Below are 2,500 nucleotides of genomic sequence, written 5' to 3' on the forward strand. Positions count from 1 at the left end.
CTCGCTCTCTCTCTCTCTCTCTCTCTCTCTCTCTCTCTCTCTCTCTATATATATATATATATATATATATATATATATATATGTGTGTGTGTGTGTTCTGTGTGTGTGTGTGTGTGTGTGTGCATTTTGGGTTAAAATAATGCCAGCGTCAATTGCCAAGGACCATATCAGTTCAACTACGCATTTGTACTTTTAACTGCCAAGGAGTAGCGTTAATACAAAGATAATAAAATGAAATTCCCTTTATCCATCCCACAGGGGAAATTTGTCTCTAGGGTCTATTTCAAGGGAAGACTGGAATAACCCAGGCGTTAGCCGGATTGCAGCACCACAAATTGAGCTATTGCGAAGTGACTTGCTCAAGGCCACACAGCGCAGCGGCGAGTGATCGAACTCGGTACCTTTCGGGTCCGAAGCAAAGACTGTACCGCTGAGTCACGCTGCCTCGAAGTGATGGAGCGATGTTATCATTTTCTCTTCTCTCTCTCTCTCTCTGTCATTTTATCCTTTCTCTCTCTCACACACACACTCTCTCTGTCATTTTCTCTTTTCTCTCTCTGTGCCATTTTTCATCTCTGCGTGTGTTTATCATTTTCTCCTTCTCTCTCTCTCTCTCTCTCTCACACACACACACACACACACACACACACTATCTCTCTCTCTCTCTCTCTCTCTCTCTCTATCTATCTATCTATCTATCTATCTATCTCGCGCGTCTGTCTTCTTTTTGTCACGGCCCTTGACAGTTGGTAAATTGTCTACTAGCTATTTACGATTTAATGCCAGGATTGGTCTTGTTACAAAAAACGTTTTACGTGAAATGTTTCAGTGTGCAGTATAATTTCCTTTAAAACAAAGAAAATCCTACTTTTTTTTAAAGATCTAGGACTAGGCATGGATTTGTTACTTCGTCCTGATTTTTTTCCTGCTGAATCCGAAAACAACACTAATTTTTGTTTTAATATGATTTTAACCCGTCTTGGAATTCGTCGTGGTGGTGGTGGTGGTGGTGGTGGTGATAATGGTGGTGGTCATGGTGACAACCTTTGTTATGAGGAGTGAGTAATTATTTTCTTCTGTATATTAAATTTGATACACACCAATGATCCTTCCCGTGTGTACATTGTAAAAGTGCAATGACACACCATATGGTCGACAAAATGTCATATGGAAGACCACTGTATTCGTTAAGATTTCCATCCATCTATCTATTCATCCCATCCTCAATCCATCTATCCATATGTCTATTTAACCCATCCATCCATTTATCCCATATATCCATCCACCCATCCATCCATCTATTTAACCCATCCATTCATCAATTTATCCCATCCATCCATCTATCCATCTATTTAAATCATCCATCCAACTATCCATCTATATCCCATTTATCCTATCCATCCATCCATCCATCCATCCATCCATTTATTCCATCCATCCATCTATCCACTAATCCATCCATTCATCCATCTGTCCATCCACCCAATGATCCATCAACCCATCTATCTATCCATCTATCCATCTATCCATCTACCCATCCATCGAATCATGCAACGAAAGGAAAAGGTAATAGGGAGGCGCCTGATTGAATACGTTTTGAAGAAGCATGCCATAAACTGCATGTATTTGGTGATACACTTTCAGGTGACGTTGTTAAAGGTGAGGGGGGGGGGAGGGGGGGGGAGTGGGACTACTTATCCATGTGAGGACGATTTCACAACATAAATAATTAAAATAGACAGAGAGCAAAACATTCTAAATGTGCTGTTTACTTAGGACGAAAAAACGTTTAAGATAACGACCGTAAACAATCGAAGAACCATTAACACTTTTTTACCTGAAATAAATTTAGAGAGAAAATGGTCATTATGTGGTTAAAGATTAGATATTCTTTGAAAACATTAAATAAATAGGGGTGGGGGTATTATAGTCTATCGATCTTTGAAGAAATCATCATAATGACTATTATTACTATCTTAATCCCACCCCATCATGATTACTATCACCAGTAACAAACCATCAATTAGAAACAGCACCACGATACAACCATCACTTTTTCTCTTCTCTTTTTATTTCTTTTTCCTTTATATAATTAATTACATTGATGATAGCAGTGAAGACAATGGTTTTTGTTCTGAATCATACTAAATGTTTCCTCTGTCCATTCTTAAAGTTTGGGGGCTTTGAGTTGTCGGTTTTCGGGCAGAGTCTCTCTTTCTCTCCCTCCCCTCTCTCTCTCTCTCTCTCTCTCTCTCTCTCTCTCTCTCTCTCTGTTTTTCTCTGTATATATAACAACATCAGTAGAGAACACTTCTAAAGTACACTGTGGCTTAAATAATTTTGTTTTTCAGAAAGTTGTGATTGTTTACACTGCGATTGGGATGCATGGCTAATGATTTAGGATCATAAACAAGATAGAACCATGGACTAGACAACCACAGCAGACGGACATTTTTAAAAAGTGCATGAGACCTAAATAATATTGTTTTTGAGAAATTAT

At 38.7% G+C, this 2,500-nt stretch overlaps 1 long non-coding RNA gene across 1 annotated transcript in view; it reads left to right on the forward strand.

Moving 5' to 3' along the window:
• LOC144976684 (uncharacterized) overlaps positions 1–2,500 on the forward strand; it is a 115,373-nt gene that overhangs the window by 8,889 nt on the left and 103,984 nt on the right. The window lies entirely within an intron of this gene.

This window comes from Berghia stephanieae, chromosome 7, assembly GCF_034508935.2.
Source record: "Berghia stephanieae isolate SIO BIC M18660-M18661 chromosome 7, UCSD_Bste_1.3, whole genome shotgun sequence".
Classification (NCBI taxonomy): Eukaryota; Metazoa; Mollusca; class Gastropoda; order Nudibranchia; family Aeolidiidae; genus Berghia; species Berghia stephanieae.